The sequence below is a fragment of the Schistocerca cancellata genome, chromosome 7, assembly GCF_023864275.1.
Source record: "Schistocerca cancellata isolate TAMUIC-IGC-003103 chromosome 7, iqSchCanc2.1, whole genome shotgun sequence".
In the NCBI taxonomy this organism is placed as follows: Eukaryota; Metazoa; Arthropoda; class Insecta; order Orthoptera; family Acrididae; genus Schistocerca; species Schistocerca cancellata.
Genome location: NC_064632.1, coordinates 187,139,894 through 187,164,193, shown reverse-complemented (window position 1 = coordinate 187,164,193; position 24,300 = coordinate 187,139,894).

Genomic DNA, 24,300 nt, shown 5'->3' with positions numbered 1-24,300 from the left:
GGATGATAGATTTTCGAAAATATATCGGTATTAAGGCAGTGTTGAAACTAGGACTACGAAAATTTGTTTTTGACTTCTCGGTTGGAAACAAGCAAATACGGTTTTCAGTGTTTCTGAAAATTTCACTCTTAAGGGTTTAAAATAGGGGATAAATGTTTCTATGGAAATATTTCAGTACGAAAGCATTTCTGAAATTAAAAAAAAATGTATTTAGCTTCTCGCTTTCAATGTCTGTTTGAAATTCAACCCCTAAGTCGGTGAAATAAGGCATGAAACTTTTTATGAAAATATTTCGTTACATTAAAACATTTTAAAAGTCAAATCTACCGATAATTGTATTTGACTTGTACCCTAGGTATTAGTATGTTTGCTTCTAAAAGTCATTTTTCGTATATTGATATTCATGACATGCTCTGCACATTTAAGTAATGACAAATGTAATGTCGTGGCTTAAACCATTTTAACTCTTATCCGTGAAGATGGTCCATGACTGAAACCGGTCGATATTTGGGTTTAAAATAAAAGCATCTGATGGTCAAACATGCATCTTATACATTACTTGACGGGCTGTTGACAGTTACGTTCCAAAAATGTTTACCTCAAGGTAAGACGCTCACACAGCCAAAGGACTAATGCCGAAAATTTGCAGCTACACTTAGAATGCATGGAGTGCCAAAAACACACAAAGAAGACTATGCATTGGGGCCAGTAATAAATGAGATCAATTCGCCTATGTACAACTTGGCAAAGTTTTTAACTGAAAATTAAGACCGCCAGTTATCAAAACGGATTCTTAAGTGAAGAGCTTGATGCATCCTTTCGATAGGGAAGGCGTGGCCTTCATGTACAGCTTCGGTCTAAACTCCGATTCATAAATGTCCCAGTAGACGAAACTGTCCGCTTCCTGCAGGAACATGACCCGCCAGACATACGCCACTCAGTGCAGCTTCGTGCATCATCGACTTACTTCTAACCGCAGCGAAAGTACGACGAAAGGACAGGTGGTGTAACAATGGCTTCTCCCTTGCCCCTGTTAGACATATTCATGGATGACTTTTAACCCATTGAATTTAGTACGACTCTATTACGCCTACGTTGATGATTTATATACATGGACAACACGTTCGCTACTTAACCACATGGTGAGCCTCAGCTACAAAAAATCCACAAAAAACTGGACCAATATATTTTAGTTCATTCTCGAAGCGCAGCAACAGGATGCAATTCCATTACTAGGCATTTAGACGTACAGTACACTGGATGACAAACTAGATCGCAGAGACCCACCCAACACAGAAAACTCAGATATCAGCTCATTCACTATTCACGCACAGCGTCTAACTGATGCTCGCGACATAACACGTGACTTTAAAAGTCTGAAAACAACGTGCTAATGGATATAGACCCAAACGAATGCATAGCCCAAACAATAAAAGAATGACATAGAGGTGGTTATTACAAACAGCAGCCAGCAATGCACTTACTTTGTGTGAAGAGTGTCATTAAACAAAATGATGAATATCCTCACCGTTTAGGTATCCAACACGCCTTCTACAGCATCCATAAGATCCAGGGGGTGTTGGGCTCATCTGAAGACGAGATAAACTCTCTACCCACTGTAGCCTTGTACAAAGCGGACAGTGACTGTCATGAAGTATACATTGACGAAATCGCCAAGCCAGTAGCAAGAGGTAACCGAGAATATGAGCGTTACATTCGGCTCGGGCACCACAACAAATCAAAGGTGGCCGAACGGTAGACATCAGTCAGACGAGAAATTTGAGCTACTTCTTTACACAGTCGCCACTCTAAGACATTTCTCATACCGTTGTAGCAACTTTCGAATAGTCTCATAATGAAGGAAGCCGCCTGTGTCTCCCGCCAATTCCCTACAGTTGCCTGCAGCTCGTATTCTGTGCAAAAAATCTATCCTCGTAGCAAGCGTTTAATGTGAGAAAAGAGGTGAAAATCACAGGGAGTCCAGTCTAGGCTGTGTGGTGGGTGTTCAAACATTTCCCATCGTAACTGCTGTATAAGCATCTTCGTTGCACCAGCTGTGTGTGGCCGAGGACTGTCATAAAGAAGGAAACGCATGACAGTCACGTTATGGTGGGATACTCTCTAGTTCTATGCATATTTATGTGCTCACTGTTCACTCAGAACTGAAAAGTGCGACGTGACGTGGTCTACGGGTATGTATGTATTGAACTGGGGGCCTAGGAACGACGGAAAGGCTTCGACCCCGCCGTAGCCCTCAGTGGTACACAACCCCACAACAGGCTACAGCAGTCCACTCACCCCACCGTCGCCCACATCGCACCCAGGGTTATTGTGCGGTTCGGCCCCCAGTGGACACCGCCCCCCCCCCACCCCCCACCCCCCGGGAACATCTCATTCCAGATGAGTGTAACCCCAATGTTTGCGTGGTACAGAAATTATGGTGTACGCGTACATGGAGACGTTGTTTGCGCAGCAATCGCCGACATAGTGTAACTGCGGCGAGATAAAGGGGAACCAGCCAGTATTCGACGAGGCAGATGGAAAACCGCCTTAAATACCATCCACAGGCTGGCCGGCACACCGAACCTCAACACTAATCCGCCGGGCGGATGCCTGGAGGGGACCGGCACGCCTTCCTGCTCGGGAAGCAGTGCGTTAGACCGCACGGCTAGGTCTACGGGTATACTACAGACACTGCAAAACACGTACTCATGAAGATTTGTCAGATACTCATTAATGTTTCAATTTCGCGACCTATCAGAGCTCGGAAAATGAATAGCCCTTGTACAATATGACGCGGCATCACATCCAACACACTTTTATGACCTGTAATTGATTGTTCGATGCACTGCGCTAGAGCCCAAGTAGTAGGAGAAAGATGTACTTCCGTTGTGAGGATGTATATAGGAAATTGCACCAAACAGAAAGAGCAGTATTTGAGCGCATAACACAGGAAATTATTGGAAAATATGAGAAGTTTCACTAGTTCTGGTGATTGCAATTAGGATATAACGGGCAAGTCAAATAGCACGATATTTTTCTTTTAAGTAAACTTTTTAATGTTACAACAGCATTGCACACAACAATAGCTCTCCACAAACTTCATGCACTTGGTCCAACTCTTGACAAGCTTCTTAATTCCGTTCTGGCATCGAGCAAAGCACCTGGTACACGGATTTCACAACCTCGTAATATTATAAAAATTGCGATTCTCCCAACGCTCCTTCGTAAACTCAAAATGGTACTAACCCTCATAGCAATGGGTACTCCAGCAGCTCGAAACCAAGATTGTTTCCCAGCAGCATTACAGCCAGCGTTATACTGAAGAAAACTAAAATGTTTTGAAGCTGTTCTTCTGACCTCGCAGTAGCTCACAATATCTATTGCCATTAAGAGTATAATGATTCGGAAGTGCACCACTAGTATCCCAAAACATACCTTTCCTACAGACTCGTGTCCTTAAAAAAGCTTCGTATCTTTCCACAACATACCCTGTCGCCTACACTGAGGTTCTCAGTGTTGGTCCAACGCCTCATTTACACTTACTCTGATACTTAAAATCTCTTCTCCTTCCTCTTAGAAACGCCTTAAAAGTGTTTTCAACGTTTCCAAACATTCTTGTGTTTGTGTTTGCCTTTTAGTTGACGTGGTACCTAATGAATATAAACTTATCCGTCGTTTAGAGATTCGTGGACGACTGCAAACACTGAAACGTTTCTAATGTTCAGATCATGTGTCATCAACTACGGTACGACGATCATCACGAAACATTTGCATAGCAGCGGCAATGTTTCTATCCGCATACTCGAACTCACTGCATTGAGCCGGTCGCGGTGGTCGAGCGGTTCTAGGCGCTTCAGTCCGGAACCGCACTGCTGCTACGGTCGCAGGTTCGAATCCTGCCTCGGGCATGGCTGTGTGTGATGTTCTTAGGTTTGTTAGGTTTAAGTAGTTCTAAGTCTAGGGGACTGATAACCTCAGACGTTAAGTCCCATAGTGCTTAGAGCCATTTGAACCATTCACTGCGTTGACATCTGCCTTTAATGCAATTTGTCCACTCGTTCAGATAGGTACCACATCACTGCAGCAGTATATTGGAAATCTGGAGAGTAATGCCTTTGGAGTACAGATAACGAATAACTTCCCTCATTTTCTTTCTTGGTGTACACGGAAATTGGAGCACACACAAAAAAATGCTGTGAAATACCAACGACTACAGTATTCGCTTAACCGACATTACTAACGCACAAAAACAACAGTGAGGTTAGGCATGTCATTGTCAAGCAATTGTTCAATGGAGCAGAGAAAATTTGTTTTTATTTATTGACGCATACTTGCATCTTTATGGTGAGGTTAAGACATGTTGTTGAGTCATTGCTGCAAACGTTTGAAGCAGAAAAAAAATGGTTTTTACTTCTTGAGGTGCACCCTTATTTTTTATGGTAAATAGGGAAACCAGTGGCTGTAAGTTGTCATGAAGATCCAACATATTTAATAAAGACCAAAAATATGGGACAATGCTGACAGGAGTTGACAGACCAAGCAGAGGAGTAAATGATGAGGTTTGTTACGCACACACAAACATTTCTTCCGCAGTCGTTCTGTTAGATCTGGTTACCAGGATAGGACTGTATAAACCATTGTTCGAGAGGTCTTGAACGAAACAGAATGGCGGACAACGGTGTTACAGGCAGATTAAAAATCAGCAATGCTAAAATATCTTTCAGTGAACTGATATAAAAAGTACATCTTATTTTACCGTCGGAACACCTGAAGTAAATGCAAAATACGCTTAGCATGCGCGAAATACGAGTATCTGCCGCGAACGGGCGATCTTTCATGTTCTCGTCTCGTAAGCTGCAGGGGGAGGCAGCACAGACTTAACCAAGCATAAATATTTTGCAGCGTGAAAACAATTTCACTTTCATACTTATATCAGGACAGTGTAATCTTTCCCAAATCCAAACTGAAAAAATTTACATTCATAAGGGGATTTAGCAGATATGATGAGTGAATGAATAAACGTTGTGCAAAACATGAACAAATAAATGATTAATTCCGAACTCTTATGCTCTGTGGAATTTCGAGGCAGATCTTTTCCTCATTTGTGAACAAATGAATTATACGTAGTTCGTCCTAAGCCATTGCCCCCCCCCCCCCCCCTCAATTAAAATGTTGCATTCCAAACTCAGAATTCTTTATGCATTAAGTTTGTTGGTGGACAACATGTAAAAACTGCTCTACGAGATAAACATTGCATGCTATAAAATTCCTGAGGTCACCTCCAAATTCAGTCAGTAGGCTGTATTGAACCGTCTCGCTAACTACTTAGCATCGCAGCGGCTATACATATGGTGGTGGCATCGATATCTGTTAGTGTCACCAATCTCTCCGTAAGTGCTGAAGTGGAGCGATACAAATTAAGGTCATGCTGCAATCAATATTTACATATTTGCAACTTCGATAGTAATTTGGTTGTGTACATAAGCTACTCACAACACAACTCTCGTTTAATTCATTTACTAGATCCAATTCGTTAAATAAAGTATGTATATCTTATGCCGTGGTCGGACGAAATAGAAACAGTTGTGTACTAACGAAAAGCCACTAAGGAATTCACTAAGAGTATAATCCTCTAGTAAAGGACGAGGCGTAGTGTTCTCATTAACTGAAACAAAAGCTACTTAATGGAATTAAGCGTTGTCTTCACTGAGCCTTCTTTTCAAATCAACTTCAAAGTAAATTAAATTCCAGTTGCTGTAGTAGACGAAGGGCGACAACAGCGTAAATTTTAAACATCGGTGGGACGATGAGACGCTTATTCGTACTTTCGTATTTCAGGACCTGAAAAAGTAGTACAAACTATTCAAAATCCCCACTAAATGCAAGATTTTTTAACAGCGCTTCTCGGCGGCTAATCTTAATATAATAGACTTCTTTTTCTCTCGCACAAACAGTGTCTGGTACAATATCTCTTAATATAATAAGGAAGTCCGTACACCGAGCGTACATAATACAGCGATTAATCTCGGCTGCTGCTTTTATTGTAGGAGGAAGGCGCTGGAAATAATGGACTAAGTCTGCCCTTTCCGAACTTCCGCCCGCTCTCCTTTCATAGAGACCAAAGTCTTAAATCAAATTTCCATTATACTCTCTGAAAAGTCCTTTGTTACTCCGATCTGAAATATTTATCTACCTTAATATCCCGCCGCACTCGCTCCTCTCCTTGCTTAAAGGGAATGAGTCGAGAGGGGCCCACGCCCAACGCTGAACTTCGCGGCAGCCCCAGGGAGCACACAATCAAATTGCCTGCTACGGAGTATCTCACGCTGACACCGCTGCTGTAATTTCGTCCGCAGAACTATTAGAGTCGGTACACTGTTTACGGCGCTCTATATTGCAGCCGTTGTTTGCTTACCAGTGATTAATCTGTGCACATAATAATAACCTCAGCGAGGAACGCAACGTATGAACGTATGCAATTAGCTTTAGTATGTGTATCGTTTGTAATTTAGGATGTAGACCGTCATAGTAATTGATTTATGTGGGCACACATCAACTAAGGCACAAATCTGTAAAGGCAAATAACTACTGCTGTAGTAATATTAACGAATTTAAATAAACGATGCTGAAATTGCAGACTTTTGAAAACCTGTTACCACACAGGCGTTGTTACAATGGGAAGGTTAGATGAGCCCTGACCCCCGCCCCCCCCCCCCCCCTAAAAAATTATTAAAACCATTCATATTTTTGTATATTTATTTCCGTATTCCGTAACCAGTTTATGAAAAATAACAGTCATCATCATCTTTTTGTTCTACAGGTATTAGGTCTTTTGTCCTCTTTCGACCTGCAGTTGTCACACCATCTCTTTAAGGGACCTCCAACGTTCCTCCTGACGCTTGGGTTATATTGTATTGACGCCTTATTTATTCTGTCATTAGACATACTGTGGACGTAGTCTTTACAGTTCAGTCGGTATTTTTAATTATATTTGGTTCAACATATCGGTGTTTCTTTCATGGTCCAACAATGAATATACCGTTACAAAGCGGATAAACTTCATCTCTGATTATTTGACTCGTTGCAGCTGATCAGATGTTAGGGTCTAACATTCGCTACCATACAGCAGCAATCTAACGCTGCTACTTTGTAGAGTTTAATTAATGTTTCTTTCCGTACGTTATGTTTTATGTATGTTGTATAGTTCCATAGAAATTTCTAAATATGGCCAGTTTTAGCTCTAAATCATCTGACTTGGGAAGTTTAAAATCACATCCTAAATATTTAAATTCTCTTACTTGTTCAGTTGTTTGTCTATCTATAGTAACTTTGGCTCTTATGGGTTCCAGTCCTTGAATTGCCATCACTTTTGTTGCATCTGTTTAGTCTCACTCCGTACTTAGCGGCAGTTTGTCTCAATTTGTGTACAGAAATTATAACCTCTTCTTCAGATTATCTTATTATAATTTGACTATCAGCAAATTGAAATTATCACTTCTTAATGTGCCACTTAATAAAATCAACCATTTGCGGATGATACCGTCAATGTAAACATTAAAAATGGCGGTGGACAATGGGCAGTATTGTCTGAGTCATTGACTGATATCAGCAATTCTCCCATTCCTAAGAGTACGGATGCTTACTTTATTATTTTTTTGTATTTTACCTCTAACATATGGGAGTCGGCTATTGGTACTTGTGTACATAGTTCCGCATAGTCAGCGCGTACACAACTTTCCCAATAGAGCGCGCTCCGCTAAGTACAACAGCGCAGGCGCAGCGCTCGTCCGTCTCAGCACTACGAGATGGCGCTGTCTTAAAGACGGACCAAATTCTGCTTCGGCCGATCTGTGTATTAATATGTAACACAGCCAATGAGATTGCTGCTAACGTAGAACTTTTCTCCTCGCGGATCATACTCGCGCAGTGATACCTGAACGCGCGAGGTACAGACCTCCGATTAGTCTGCATTAGTCTGCATTTGTCTGCACCAGTCAGTACCAGTCTGCATTAGTCTGTACCATTCTATAGTAAAGTTTCAGTCTGCGCGTAATAAGATTATCATATTCCTGTACATAGCCATGAAGAGAAATGTATAGACACTGTGTCCATTATCAGAGATATGTGAGAAAAAGATTAACGTACCAAGACCAAAGGAACTTCAGATTGTCAATTGTAAACAGCATCCAGAATCAAGTTAAGTAATTTCTATGCTTTTTATTACTTTAATAAATATGTGTGAAAATTAAGCAAGTTCTGTTTAAAGTTGGTCACCGTCAATCTGCTACTCTAAGCGTGGAAGTGGCATTTCTAACATCCGACCTAACGGCAGAAGATAAACACGCCACGATTAGACCACGAGACATATTGCTGACACTCGCCTACTTCGTTAGAGCGACAAATTAAATAATCTGGTGGTGTGTGTACCAAAGGTCTTACAGTACGCACACCACAGTACTAATCCCTTGTTTATAGTTTTGGCACACATTTGGTAGCAGGAATTTAGTAGACTTACTCCTCGGTAATTTGCATGTTGTGATTTATCGTCTTTCTTATAAACAGGTCAATCTAAAGTGTCACTTGAATCGTCTGGCACGTGTCCCCTCTGCCAACAAACATTCATAAAATTTAAGAGTCTTTGCTTTAGTTGATCAGACTCACATTTAACCTGCTCCATGTTTATATTATCAGTGACAGGTGACTTTTTGTTTTGTTTTCTTTGATCATATTTTGTGGCTCTTTCATTGTTATCAAACATACAGAGCCGCAGGTATTGTTATTTTTTGGTTCCTCTTCATTATCTGTCCACAGACATTTGAAGTATTTTCTCCATTCTTTTTCCGATATTACATTTAATTCTGAAGTATCTCTTTCTCGTTTATTCAAATCCTTTATTAACTTGTGTGCTTTGTTTTGTCTTTCATGAATATCATATTAAATGTCACTTTAATATCGCTTCCAACATTCCCGTTTAATGTTTCCTGTTTCTTTATATACTGAAGCAGATTTACTTTAATGACCCTCTCTGTGTTTCGCATTATTAGGTGATAACAGAGTTTTAAGATACGCTTTCTCTTTGTCTTTTATTAACTTGTCAATATGGTCGTCCAAAATCGTTAGTTCACGTATAGAGTATTTCTTAACTATTTTGTATTTCTTACTGGCTTTGTTTGACATTTCTCATTTAGTCTCTTTTGTTATAATAGTCTGACACATAGTTGTTGGAGTAGGTGCACATTGTAAATTCTTACATCCGACTTGGATTTAACGGGTCTTTTTTAGAAATGTTATTTCACCTCAGACTAAGAAGTAATCTGATGCTACATCAGATCGTTTGTAAACTCTTGTGTCTTTTATTCTTAGCCATGACTTTTTATTTGCAAGAATATAGTCTTCTATTGACACTGCCTATGTAAATTTATTAATGTAACGATGTTTAAAAAAGATGTTTGTTATTTGTAATTCATTGTTTGTGGCAAACGGTATTAGCTTCTTTCCCTTTTTAGTCAGTTATTTTCACTCTCTTGCCACTATATAGTTAATGGGTCTCTTTCCCACGCAGGTGTTTAAGTCTTCCATTAGAAGTATGTAATTACTTTTATTCATTTTTCAATACTGTCCTGTAATACGTCATAAATTTCAGGGAATTTTGAGTTGTTCCTTCTTCTGACGCACACAAAGACAATATGGAGACATAGCCTCTCTCGACTTCCGCTTATAAATTTGTAGAAATGTGCTCTGTTCTTTGACGCTTTTCGCACCCAGATAGAGACTTTATCAGCTGTTCTTTGTTCTTGCTATACTACGCATAGATCATGGCATCTTTATAAAATTCGATCGTTCGCCGTAATTTCTCTTCTGTTTCAATTATGGCAGCGATATTTCCGTTAGCATTGCTTAGTTCTTCGTCCAGTTCTGTTTCTTTCTGTGTCACACCTCTAACATTCCATGTTGCTACCTTCAACGTTTCTGATTGCCCTTGGTCCTTACCTTGTTTCTTTCATGGCGTTTTTTTTTCCTCTCTCTCTCTCTCTCTCTCTCTCTCTCTCTCTCTCTCTTGAGAACTGCGATGCGGTTACCACCTTTAAAATTCCGTTCCAGCTGATTTTGTTTCAGCCTTTATCTGTCCTAGACGGACTGCCTTCTCTACCGTTTCGAGATCTGTGCTCCCGTAATGCTAGTTTTCGGACTATCCTGGATATTTTATTTCCGCAGTTTCCGCCCTATCTGATCACAACTGCTTATTCGTCACCTGGGGACGCGCCCTTGGGAGCCTCTCCAACTACAAATAATGGTGCATGGAAATCAAGGGTATTGATAATGGCAAGGGTTTTTACTTCTGAAGTGTTCGCCTAGATGCATCGATATGACTGTTGCCTGCCAGCCTGCAGGACACTTTCCAGCCAGCTAAAGGCGCTTATTCTTCGTAGGCCTAAGCCTAGATTTTATTAATAAAATGGTCTTATTGGTCGTTAATGCACCGTTATGCAACAAAATAAGATTAAAACAACCAAATTTAAAAAATTGGTGTGATCTACCACAATTTTAGAACAAGTCTAACTTGAATTCCATTCATGTTAAAAAATAAATGAAATACGTGCAATCCTCAGGAAACTCAATATTTAATACCGTAAAGTTATGAAAACTGTGCCTGTGGAAAGTGAAAGTATAGGTGTTGCCGAAATTAGTCCAAGCGCTACATCGAAGAACATAAATAGCTGTGCGATAATGATTAAAGCAGAAGAAATGGATTAAAATTTGTGCCACGGCCGGGACTCGAACCCGGGTCTTCTTGCTTGCTAAGCATGTGCTAAATAAATAGCTGTATTTTTCGATGAAATGAACAACTTTTTCTGTATTGTAGGATATATTACCACCTTGTTGTTGTGGTCTTCAGTCTTGAAACTGGTTTGATGCAGCCATGCTACTCTATGCAAGCTTCTTCATCTCCCAGTATCCACTGCAACCTACATCCTTCTGAATCTGCTTAGTGTATTCATCACTTGGTCTCCCTCTACTATTTTTACCCTCCACGCTGCCCTCCAATACTAAATTGGTGATCCCTTTATGCCTCAGAACATGTCCTACCAACCGATCCCTTCTTCTAGTCAAGTTGTGCCACAAACTTCTCTTCTCCCCAATCCTATTCAGTACTTCCTCATTAGTTATGTGATCTACCCATCTAATCTTAAGCATTCTTCTGTAGCACCACATTTCGAAAGTTGCTATTCTCTTCTTGTCTAAACTACAATTTATCGTCCATGTTTCACTTCCATACATGGCTACACTCCTGACACTTAAATCTATACTCGATGTTAACAAATTTCTCTCCTTCAGAAATGCTTTCCTTGCCATTGCCAGTCTACATTTTATATCCTCTCTACTTCGACCATCATCAGTTGTTTTGCTCCCGTAATAGCAAAACTCCTTTACTACTTTAAGTGTCTCATTTCCTAATGTAATTCCTTCAGCATCACCCGACTTAATTCGACTACATTCCATTATCCTTGTTTTGCTTTTGTTTATGTTCATCTTACACCTTCCTTTCAAGACACTGTCCATTCCGTTCAACTGCTCTTGCAAGTCCTTTGCTGTCTCTGACAGAATTACAATGTCATCGGCGAACCTTAAAGTTTTTATTTCTTCTCCATGGATTTTAATACCTACTCCGAATTTTTCTTTTGGTTCCGTCACTGCTTGCTCAATATAGAGATTGAATAACATCGGGGAGAGGCTACAACCCTGTCTCACTCCCTTCCCAACCACTGCTTCCCTTTCATGTCCCTCGACTCTTATAACTGCCATCTGGTTTCTGTACAAATTGTAAATAGCTTTTCGCTCCCTGTATTTTACCCCTGCCACCTTCAGAATTTGAAAGAGAGTATTCCAGTCAACATTGTCAAAAGCTTTCTCTAAGTCTACAATATTAGCATATTACATCATATTCTAAACACTTTCCCATCCAAAATAACTAAAAACAGATATTACCTTAATTTCTCGAATATGTACTGACTCTACCAAAAACAGCTTTTTCCTTAAAACGATGCTGCCACCTTCTGGGAACATGCAGAAACAAAAGCAACTGACATACCGATAGTGCATAGTGTATAAAAAAAATTGGATGTAGCTTATACGCATGCACCCTTCAGATGGATAGATATTCACAGCTAAGCATACGTGCTACCAAAAGATATTCTTCTTGTTCGTGTGTTCAAGATTATCAAGAATCCAAGACAGAAAACGATTGAAACGAACAACATACCCCTTCCCATAGCCAAACTCTGCAAGATCTGTGTTCACAATCGTAGTAGTAAGTGAAATACTGATTATTATGAGCGCCTACTTCGACAGTGTAAATTAAGACGTTCTCAAGTTAGTCAAGCTATAAGAGTTTGTTGCTATTAGAGCCCTTAATTCCGTGACACAGATTTCTCAACTCCTGGGCAAGTGCTTTCCAAATAATATATTTCTCTGCAGTTTTTGGGCTTCTGGCAGGGCGATGCGCTAAGCACTGAAGCTTCCGAAACGTTGTAGCCTGAATGCTGGGCGGCTCTAATGCTTGCGATGACGTTCATTTTTGACTGGTAAGTGTTGACAAAAGCTTCTTGCTTAATTTTCTTTTGTTTATTCAAATTTTTTGCCGGGATATTTTTGGGCACAACGCCATTAACCTTCGGGTAGAGCGTATACAGGGTGTATCATAATTAATTGCGTAATCTCATACAGTACACGATGTTGTTGTTGTGGTTTTCAGTCCTGAGACTGGTTTGATGCAGCTCTCCATGCTACTCTATCCTGTGTAAGCTTCATCATCTCCCAGTGCTTACTGCAACCTACATCCTTGTGAATCAGCTTAGTGTATTCATCTCTTAGGATCCCTCTATGAATTTTACCCTCCACGCTGCCCTCCAATACCAAATTGGTGATCCCTTCATGCCTCAGAATATGCCCTACCAACCGATCCCTTCTTCTAGTCTAGTTGTGCCACAAATTTCTCTTCTCTCCAACTCTATTCATTACCTCCTTATTACTTATGCGATCTATAAATCTAATCTTCAGCAAAACTCATTTACTACTTTAAGTGTCTCATTTCCTAATCTAATTCCTTCAGCATCACCCGACTTAATTCGACTACATTCCATTATCCTCGTTTTGCTTTTGTTGATGTTCATCTTATACCCTCCTTTCATGACACTGTCCATTCCGTTCAACTGCTCTTCCAAGTCCTTTGCTGTCTCTGACAGAATTACAATGCCATCGGCGAACCTCAAAGGTTTTATTTCTTCTCCATAGATTTTAATTGCTACTCCGAATTTTTCTTTTGTTTCCTTTACTGCTTGCTCAATATACAGATTGAATAGCATCGGGGAGAGGCTACAATCCTGTCTCACTCCCTTCCCAACCACTGCTTCACTTTCATATCCCTCGACTCTTATAACTGTCATCTGCTTTCTGTACAAATTGTAAATAGCCTTTCGCTATAACCAGCCACTGTAGACGTGATTCTCCGTAAACGCAGTATCCCATGCTGCGGTGTGGCCCCTGTTTCATTTTCGATACGTTGTGTAAACAGAATGGATATGACAGCACAGTGCACGGCCAGAGAGCCACTCACGTCAGTTGTTTGTGGAGCGCCAACTGTGTCGTACGAGAGTAGGTGGTAACATGGATCATTACAGTAATGGCGAGGTGGTGGATATGCATTTCATGTATAGTAGGGCTAAAGGCAATTCACGGGACGCTGCACGCTTTACCAAAAAGCATGCCCTGTCCGAAGGCCCCGAGACTCTAACGTTTACAAGCGTGCATCAGTGCCTCCCTAGAAACTGCGTCCTTTGCACACGCTGTGGGAGTGGGTAGGTATGCGCGAAGTACCTCTGAGCTTGAAGGTGTGGTGCTGGAAACAGTCGAACACTGTCCAAGCATCTTAACAGCGAAACATGCCAAATAAATTCCTGGAATGACCCACAGCAGTGTTTGAAGAATAATGCAACCCAGTGGAATGTACCGTACAACCTCCAACGAGTTCAATGTCTAAGTGAGACGGACTTTCGTCCTAGACTAATGTTCTGTCAGCGGGTGCATCAACAACCTGTAGGAAACCATATGTTTGAGAAAAACATTTCATTTACAGATGACGCCAGGTCCATGAGTGACGGTGTGTTTAATGATCAAGATGGCATTCAGTACTGTTTATTCCCGTTAACCGATTTCAATAGTGCATACTGTTAAAATTGCTACACCAAGAAGAAATACAGATGATAAACGGGTATCCATTGGACAAATATATTATACTAGAATTGACATGTGATTACATTTTCACGCAATTTGGGTGCATAGATCCTGAGAAATCAGTACCGAGAACTACCACCTTTGGCCATAATAACGGCCTTGATACGCCTGGGCACTGAGTCAAACAGAGCTTGGTTGCCGTGTAGAGGTACAGCTGCCCATGCAGATTCAACAAGATACAACACTTCATCAAGAGTAGTGACGCGTATTGTGACGAGCCAGTTGCTCGGCCACCATTGACCAGACGTTTCCAATTGGTGAGAGATCTGGAGAATGTGCTGGCCAGGGCAGCAGTCGAACGTTTTCTGTATCGAGAAAGACCCGTACAGAACCTGCAACATGCGGTCGTGCATTATCCTGCTGAAATGTAGGGTTTCGCAGGGATCGAATGAAGGGTAGAGCCAGGGGTCGTAACACATCTTAAATGTAACGTCCACTGTTCAAAATGCCGTCAATGCGAACAAGAGGTGACCGAGAAGTGTAACCAGTGGCACCCCATACCATCACGCCGGGTGATACGCCAGTATTGCAATGGCGAATAAACGCTTCCAATGTGCGTTCACTGCGATGTCGCCAAACACGGATGCGACCATCATGATGCTGTAAACGGAACCTGGATTCATCCGAAAAAAATGTCGTTTTGCCATTCGTGGACCCAGGTTCGTCGGTGAATACACCATCACAGGCACTCCTGTCTGTGATGCAGTATCAAGGGTAACCGCATCCATGGTCTCCGAGCCGATAGTCAATGCTGCTGCAAATGTCATCGATCTGTTAGTGCAGATGGTTGTTGTCATGCAAACGTCCCCATCTGTTGAGCCGGCCGACGTGGCCGCGCGGTTCTGGCGCTGCAGTCTGGAACCGCGAGACTGCTACGGTCGCAGGTTCGAATCCTGCCTCGGGCATGGATGTGTGTGATGTCCTTAGGTTAGTTAGGTTTAACTAGTTCTAAGTTCTAGGGGACTAATGACGTCAGCAGTTGAGTCCCATAGTGATCAGAGCCATTTGAACCATTTTGAACCATCTGTTGACTCAGGGATGGAGACGTGGCTGCACGATCCGTTACAGCCATGCGAATAAGATGCCTGTCATCTCGACTGCTAGTGATACGACGCCGTTGGGATCCAGCACGGCGTTCCGTATTACCCTCCTGAACCCACCGATTCCATATTCTGCTAACAGTCATTGGATCTCGACCAACGCGAACAGCAGTGCCGCGATACGATAAACCGCAATCGCGATAGGCTACAATCCGACCTTTATCAAAGTCGGAAACGTGATGGTACGCATTTCTCCTCCTTACACGAGGCGTCACAACGACGTTTCACCAGGCAACGCCGGTCAACTCTGTTTGTGTGTGAGAAATCGGTTGGAAACTTTCCTCATGCCAGCACGTTGTAGATGTCGCCACCGGCGCCAACCTTATGCGAATGCTCTGAAAAGCTAATCATTTGCATATCACAGCATCTTCTTCCTGTCGGTTAAATTTTGCGTCTGTAGCACGTCATCTTCGTGGTGAAGTAATTTTAATGGCCAGTAGTGTATTTGCCATTAAGAATGAGGAAGTTCTACCTTTTCAATGTGGTTGTTATACATCCTGGTCCATTATAACTGTATTGCAAATGCCAAATGTGCACTGTTACGCAGTTCAACATCTAACAGGCATCAGTAGTACATCATGTGTGGACATCCCTAGTTACGCAAAGTGCTTTTTGACTTTATTGCTTTTTAGCTGCGACAAACCTGTTTTCATCTTTAACAAACCCTTGTGGACTGTGGGACGTATAAAGTCAACATGGCATGTGTGATACAGTCATAATGTAACAGGACATCTAAACAACAATTTCTTTAAAGGTATGAAAAGGAAGAATTTTCATTTCCTCATTTGTAATAGCAAATATAAATGTTGATTGTCCATGTACTCTATGTTAATGGATCACTGTATACACAGCAGAAGATGAGTCTTAACACAGGAATAAATAGTAGTGAATGCCATTTTGGCTACTAAATTTTATTCAAAGCAATTACTGATCACTTCCTCTTATCTCTTATTACGAGAAATTTCAGTTTCATTATCACAATTCTAACGTTTGGAGTCATCTAGGCTCAAGTCCACACATTCTGAATGTGTCTCCAAATCATTGATTTTCTTGTTGAATATGTGGTTGCGGGTACTAGTTGATCGTCTTCTTGGACCGTGCATGTTACTAAACAAAGTGAGTGCACGGAATTACCTTCTGTTTCTGTGGCATAGTCTAGCAGGATTTCTTGAGGAATTTCCCTTAGAGCAACGTAAGATGGTGTGGTACATTCATGATGGAGCTCCGGCAAATTTTTCTGGTATAGTGAGACGACATCTAACGCGCCGATGTTGTCGAAGATGGATTGGGCGAGGAGGACCCACACCGCGGGGTTCAATGTCACCAGATATGTACGCCATGGAATTTTGTGTTTGGAGTAACCACTCCGATTAACACGGTTGAAGAACTGGAGCAGTGACTTTTGAATGCTTGCAAAGCTTTGAAAATGATCCACGCGTGCTTATGGGAACAAGGACGACACTTATAATACCTGTTTTAACTACGAGTACAGTCATGTAATTGATTTTGTGTTTATTCAAATACTTGCTCACCTACCACAGTATCCCTAATACCGTTTCTTAATGTTGTGATGTATTATTTAAACCTTCCCTTAGAAAAATTAATGAATTACTGTGCTGATAAACCTCTTACGTTATTTGATTTTCAAACAGCTGAGCAGAATTGAACGTACTCAGACATTTCTCTCTGTACTTATTCTGATCAACACTAAACTAACACACACACAATATTTTTAGCGCAACGCAATCTGACTTTCAATAATCCCTACAAAAGAATGGCCCTGACTAACAATAACCTATACCTTTCATGAATCTTCGTTACTCGAGTTACTGCAATACAGCGAGCGCCAATACTGCCAGCTAAATAAAGGATTCTAACTACTGAAGGCACTAACTACTCAGTCATAGTTAGCAAATGAAAGATTTTGTTAGAGAACAAACAATGTATTTACCTTAATACTGTTCAACAGTCATAATATCTATGTATATGAGTTCATGACATCCAGTCTTACAAATTTCCTTTTTCTGACGGACACACGTCCAGATCGTCCGCTCTCTGCCATCTCTCTTCCCACATCCACCACTGCTGGCGGCTCACCTCCAACTGCGCAACGCTACGGGCTGTTCACATCCAACTGCCCAACACTACAATAGCGAATATTCCAACAATGCCAACCAGCCACAGATTGCACACAGCACAGCCAGTGATTTTCATACAGAGCGCTACGTGACGTTACCAACATAAAAACCTAAACAGCCTACTTACATTATTAACTTTTATTAACTGGGATGACATTTACACAGAAACAAGTGACTGGTGGCTCGTATCCATAAAATCGCCATTATCTCGCAAACGGTTTTGGCCCTATGTTTACTGAGACTTCTTTTGATTCTAGTGTCGTGTTATTTCAATTGTATGTACTGAAGCCGTTAAATATACTCCTGGAAATTGAAATAAGAACACCGTGAATTCATTGTCCCAGGAAGGGGAAACTTTATTGACACATTCCTGGGGTCAGATACATCACATGATCACACTGACAGAACCACAGGCACATAGACACAGGCAACAGAGCATGCACAATGTCGGCACTAGTACAGTGTATATCCACCTTTCGCAGCAATGCAGGCTGCTATTCTCCCTTGGAGACGATCGTAGAGATGCTGGATGTAGTCCTGTGGAACGGCTTGCCATGCCATTTCCATCTGGCGCCTCAGTTGGACCAGCGTTCGTGCTGGACGTGCAAGACCGCGTGAGACGACGCTTCATCCAGTCCCAAACATGCTCAATGCGGAACAGATCCGGAGATCTTGCTGCCCAGGGTAGTTGACTTACACCTTCTAGAGCACGTTGGGTGGCACGAGATACATGCGGACGTGCATTGTCCTGTTGGAACAGCAAGTTCCCTTGCCGGTCTAGGAATGGTAGAACGATGGATTCGATGACGGTTTGGATGTACCGTGCACTAATCAGTGTCCCCTCGACGATCACCAGTGGTGTACGGCCAGTGTAGGAGATCGCTCCCAACACCATGATGCCGGGTGTTGGCCCTGTGTGCCTCGGTCGTATGCAGTCCTGATTGTGGCGCTCACCTGCACGGCGCCAAACACGCATACGACCATCATTGGCACCAAGGCAGAAGCGACTCTCATCGCTGAAGACGACACGTCTCCATTCGTCCCTCCATTCACGCCTGTCGCGACACCACTGGAGGCGGGCTGCACGATGTTGGGACGTGAGCGGAAGACGGCCTAACGGTGTGCGGGACCGTAGCCCAGCTTCATGGAGACGGTTGCGAATGGTCCTCGCCGATACCCCAGGAGCAACAGTGTCCCTAATTTGCTGGGAAGTGGCGGTGCGGTCCCCTACGGCACTGCGTAGGATCCTACGGTCTTGGCGTGCATCCGTGCGTCGCTGCGGTCCGGTCCCAGGTCGACGGGCACGTGCACCTTCCGCCGACCACTGGCGACAACATCGATGTACTGTGGAGACCTCACGCCCCACGAGTTGAGCAATTCGGCGGTACGTCCACCCGGCCTCCCGCATGCCCACTATACGCCCTCGCTCAAAGTCCGTCAACTGCACATACGGTTCACGTCCACGCTGTCGCGGCATACTACCAGTGTTAAAGACTGCGATGGAGCTCCGTATGCCACGGCAAACTGGCTGACACTGACGGCGGCGGTGCACAAATGCTGCGCAGCTAGCGCCATTCGACGGCCAACACCGCGGTTCCTGGTGTGTCCGCTGTGCCGTGCATGTGATCATTGCTTGTACAGCCCTCTCGCAGTGTCCGGAGCAAGTATGGTGGGTCTGACACACCGGTGTCAATGTGTTCTTTTTTCCATTTCCAGGAGTGTATGATATAAACGATATATAGCCAAGGGAAGTAAAATTACTCACCTACGTACTCCTTTAAAATAACCTCTTACGCACAACTTCTTAAATGAAACTTCCCAGCAGATTAAAACCGTGTAGCGGGCCGAGACTCGAAATCGGAGCCTTTGCCTTTCGCCGCCAAGCACGACTTACGACCACTACTCACAGCTTCATTTCCGTCAGTACCTCTTCTTCTACCTTCCAAACTGAAGCCATGAGGAAGGGTCGTGAGTCGTACTTGGGTAGCTCACCTGTGCAACACACCCACCAAAGGCAAAGGTTGTGAATTCGAGTCTCAGTCAGGAACACGGTTTTAAGCTACCAGGAAGTTTCATATCATCCCATACTCCGCTGCAGAGTGAAAGTTTCATTCTGAGAATTCCTTAGATGTTGGTATAAAAAACAGCATGTTACGAATTGATTGGGTGTGCATGTTATGGCCCGTATGTAGCTTAGTTAACATTGTGCTGTGAAGGCGTCCATCACTGCAAATACACTGCCTAACAAAAAAAAGTGAAGCACCCAGAAGACGCGGTCTGTGGCAATGTAATTTCGTACACGTACATACAATAGTCGGCAATATAAATGATTAAAGTTGTAACACTTTGTTACAGGTAGGATGGCCACCAGAGTGCATTAGTGTTGTTCGCCCTTAATGTTGTTGCCAGGGCTAGTAGGGTATATAAGGGGTGTGAACAACGTCAGATGTGAAATGGATCTACTGGAAGTTTATTTCCATTTCGGGAATTTGTACATACTTTGGATGTCACAAACACTAAGCGACAATTCCGAATTTCTTATCGATCGCGCGCAGTCTTTGGTCAGAGTAGCTCGAACTCACAACCTTTGCCTTTGGTGGGTGTGTTGTACTGATGAGCTACCCAAGCACGACTCACGACAGCTGTGTCGCTGGAAGATGTGCTTGTTTTGTGATTGCTGATTGGCAGCGAGGAGCGTGGGAGTTATATCGTGGCAATATAGACGTAAAGATAAGTGCACCTGCATTTAAATAAAATGATTTGTGTCTGAATATTGTGAAAGAGAGGAGAAAGATTTGATTAGTGGTTTACAATGAAATGAAATATAATGAGATGAGAAAAGCATATGAAGAGGAATGAAGGTAACATTTTTTATTTAGTTGCATTGCAGTCGCGCATAGTTTGGAACCATTGTTGAATGAGACATCCGTATCATGGAACTGGAGATTCTTCGTTAAAGATTAATTTTCACAGAAAGAAAATTTTGATGCTTATTAATTATTTGGATGACATTTGTAAGAGTAAGAATTTGATATCATTGTTGCCCTTTGTCAATATTAGGGAGTGTTGCAACATGAATTTCATACAAGTAGTAATACAGTGTCTCCATAAGGGCCCTTTAAAACTTCAAAATATCATTACAACGGCAGTTGTTGAAATATTTTAATAATTTTTCTTTTATTGTAATCACTGTTTACTAAAGTTTTTATATACACTAAAACTTTGTGTTTCAGATACTCTGTTGATGGAAGGAATTGAACCTCTATAAAATGGCAACTCCTCAAGAGAAGGCACAATGTGTGTCCCGGTTAATAGAGACAAAATCGGATGTTCAGACTCAACGAAACTTCAAATGAAGTATGCAAGAGATCCACCATCATACCCTTCAGTCCGTGCATGGCACAAACAATTTATGGAGACAGTGCTGAATAAAGGGAGGAGCGGGTGACCAAGCACATTCGAGGAAAACATCGACCGCGTTTTAAACGTCTTCACTCGTTCACCTACGAAGTCCATCCGCACTGCTGCCAGACAGTTGCAAGTACCACGTTCAACTGTGCATAAGGTCCTCTACAAGAACTTGCGGTTGTACCATTACAAAGTGTAACTGTTACAGGCACTTGAGCCAAATGACAAGGGACAGAGTTACACTCAATATGCAGGAACGCCTTTCGAAGGATGAAGCACACCTCAAGCGAGTTTGTTTCAGTGACGACGCAACTTGTCATGTTTCTGCGACATTAAACAGACGCAATGTGGAAATCTGGGGATCTGAACACCCCCGTGTGACTAGAGAGCTTCAGCGGGATAGTCCAAAAGTGAATGTGTGGTGTGGAATCATGTGCGACCGAATAATTGGTCCATTTTTCTTCAACGAGTCAACAATTACTGCAGATGTTTACCTCGACCTTCTGATCGAATATGTAGCACCACAACTGATTGACTTACAACCAGCTATCATTTTCCAGCAAGATGGTGCACCACAACATTGGGGACTGCGTGTTCGTCGGTTCCTCAATGAAATATTTCCAGGCAGATGGATTGCGAGGGATGGGCCAATTCCTTGGCCACCGCGTTCGCCAGATATCACTCCCTTGGACTTTTTTTATAGTGGCATTTCAAAGACATCGTGTATCAAACACAGATACGGGACATTGGTGACTTGAAGCAAAGGATTCGTAATGCCATTGCCACCACTGATGACGCTATGCCACAGCGAACATGGCAAGAAATCGAGTACTACCTTGATGTGCTTCGTGCAATTAAAGGAGGCCATATAGGGATCTATTAAACACTGTCAAAAAGACTTTTGTAACCACTGATAACAATAAAAGAAATGTTGTTGAAATATTTCAACAACTGCCTTTGTAATAAAAGTTTGAAGTTGTAAAGGGACTTTATGGACACCCTGTATATCAGATAATTTATAAACTCTGTGTTAAAAAAATATTTCTCCCAAGAACATTTTCCACATCCTCGACCATAGTCATTTTTATTTAAAGAGTGTCTCGCTCAGTGATGTGTTTAAAATAGTTTACTTGTTGTCTGGAGCATTGCTAAGCTCTCAGCAACTGTAGTTAGAAATTTGCAGCTGGTGCACAGAGAGCAGCAAGCACCACGTTTCCAAGCAATGACATTACGAGGAAAGATATTTTCATTTCAGGATCAGACTGCTATGAAAATTGTCAGTGCACAGGGACCATTTCATGGGTAGCGTCATTAGGCAGATGATTAACACACAGGGACCACATTGTTTAATTAGACAGATTAATAGTAAAGTTCAGGATTTAATCAGCTTCCTAATTTTTGGAAAACTAATAAAGCACTCACTCCGTCTTCATGCCATCTGACCTCCATGTCATCCTCCTTGGAGGATGCGGATAGTAGGGGCGTGGGGTCAGCACACCGCTCTCCCGGTCGTTATGATGGTATTCTTGACCGAAGCCGCTACTATTCGGTCGAGTAGCACCTTAATTGGCATCACGAGGCTGAGTGCACCCCGAAAAATGGCAACAGCGCATGGCAGCCTGGATGGTCACCCATCCAAGTGCCGACCACGCCCGACAGCGCTTACAGGGCCAAATTCATGTTGTATTCTCGCAGGCAGATATGTTTGATTTCTCTCGCAGCTGGAAACGCACAAAGCCACTCAAAGCTAAACAACTGCAAAGTTACAGCCACCTAACCAAGCCAGTACGAGTTCAAAAGCAAACGTAAATAATTTTTAAAGGAAAATTCCAGATGTTAAGCGGTCAGTAAGAAGCGAACGAAGATGCCTCGTACTCGTTTGAAGACAGCGTCTCCAGCACCTGACAGTGTGTGAAAGGGGGCTCATTGTGAGTCACCACACGGTCAGCTGGTCGAAACGTGCAACAGCCAGATTGTGTGTTATTCCGATCTGTCAGTGGCCCGAAGCTGGACTGCATGGTAATGTGAGGCCAACATACTCATCGTTAGGGTTCCCATCGACCTGATCTGATCGCTATAGGGAAGGGTCGCTGTGTTGTGTACCAAGAAGCGAACGAAGATGCCTCGTACTCGTTTGAAGACAGCGTCTCCAGCACCTGCCACTGTGTGAAAGGGGGCTCATTGTGAGTCACCACATGGTCAGCTGGTCGAAACGTGCAACAGCCAGATTGTGTGTTATTCCGATCTGTCAGTGGCCCGAAGCTGGACTGCATGGTAATGTGAGGCCAACATGCTCATCGTTAGGGTTCCCATCGACCTGATCTGATCGCTATAGGGAAGGGCCGCTGTGTTGTGTACCAAGAACACTCTGTTCCATCCTGCTCTATTGTACAGAGACGAGCAGCAGGTGGTGTCTGCTGTTAACACCATATCACAGATGGCAGAGTCTGGAGCGCTGGCGAGAGTTCCCGCTTTTTTAATGCGTGTGACTTCAGTTCAGTCAACGGCCTTGCCGCAGTGGTAACACCGTTTCCAGTCCGATACCGAAGTTAAGCGCTGTTGGGCTGGGCTGGCACTTGGATGAGTGACCGTCCGGTCTCCAGTGAGCGCTGTTGGCAAGCGGGGTGCACTCAGCCCTTGTGAGGCAAACTGAGGAGCTACTTGATTGAGATGTAGCGGCTCCGGTCTCGGAAACTCACATACGGCCGGGAGAGCGTTGTGCTGACCTCATGCCCCTCCATATCCACATCCAGTGACGCCTGTGGGCTGAGGATGACACGGTAGCCGGTCGGTACCGTTGGGCCTTCATAGCCTATTCGGGAGGAGTTTAGTTTAATGACTTCAGGTCACGGTTGGTAGTGACTTTAGGGAATTTTTGACGGCGCAACGTGACGTCACGGACATCCTGAGTCTTCATGTGTTGCCTCTCATGTGACAGTATTTTGGTGCCATTTTTGAGCAGGACAATGCTCGTCCGAGCGTGGGAAGTGTGTCTATGAACTATTTGGCTGATGCTGAGGTATCCCTTTGGCCATCAGGGTCCCCAGATTTGTCCTCCATAGAATATTTGTGAGACCAGGTCGGACGTCAAATTTGTTCCAGTGCCACTATCAAAAAATGGCTCTAAGCTCTATTGGACTTAGCATCTGAGGTCTAGACTTAGAACGACTTAAACCTAACTAACCTAAGGACATCACATACATCCATGCCCGAGGCAGGATCCGAATCTACGACCGTAGCCACAGCGCGGTTCCGGACTGAAGCGCCTAGAGCCGCTCGGCCACGGCGGCCAGCAGTGCCACTATCCCAGGATTTGAAACATCATCTCCAAAAATCTGGGGCCAACTAGCCTGAGGAAA